This window comes from Penaeus monodon, chromosome 19 (genome assembly GCF_015228065.2).
Source record: "Penaeus monodon isolate SGIC_2016 chromosome 19, NSTDA_Pmon_1, whole genome shotgun sequence".
NCBI lineage: Eukaryota > Metazoa > Arthropoda > Malacostraca > Decapoda > Penaeidae > Penaeus > Penaeus monodon.
The window spans coordinates 7,429,391-7,429,599 of NC_051404.1; positions in this window are offsets into that span (position 1 = coordinate 7,429,391).

Sequence of the window (209 nt, forward strand, 5' to 3'; positions counted from 1 at the left end):
TCCAATTGCTAAAATTTGCACTATTTAGTATTCTATTCCTACACTTTCATGTCTCCAGATAAAACATATCAACGTATGAATCACTGAGAACAAATTTTCTGGCAGCGTTTACTTATGCTTACTCCCACCCTCTTAATAACTTAAGGAATGATAGTGAATCATAGTGAAGGCATAAGTTCAAAGAAAAGATAAAGCACTCAATTATGCAC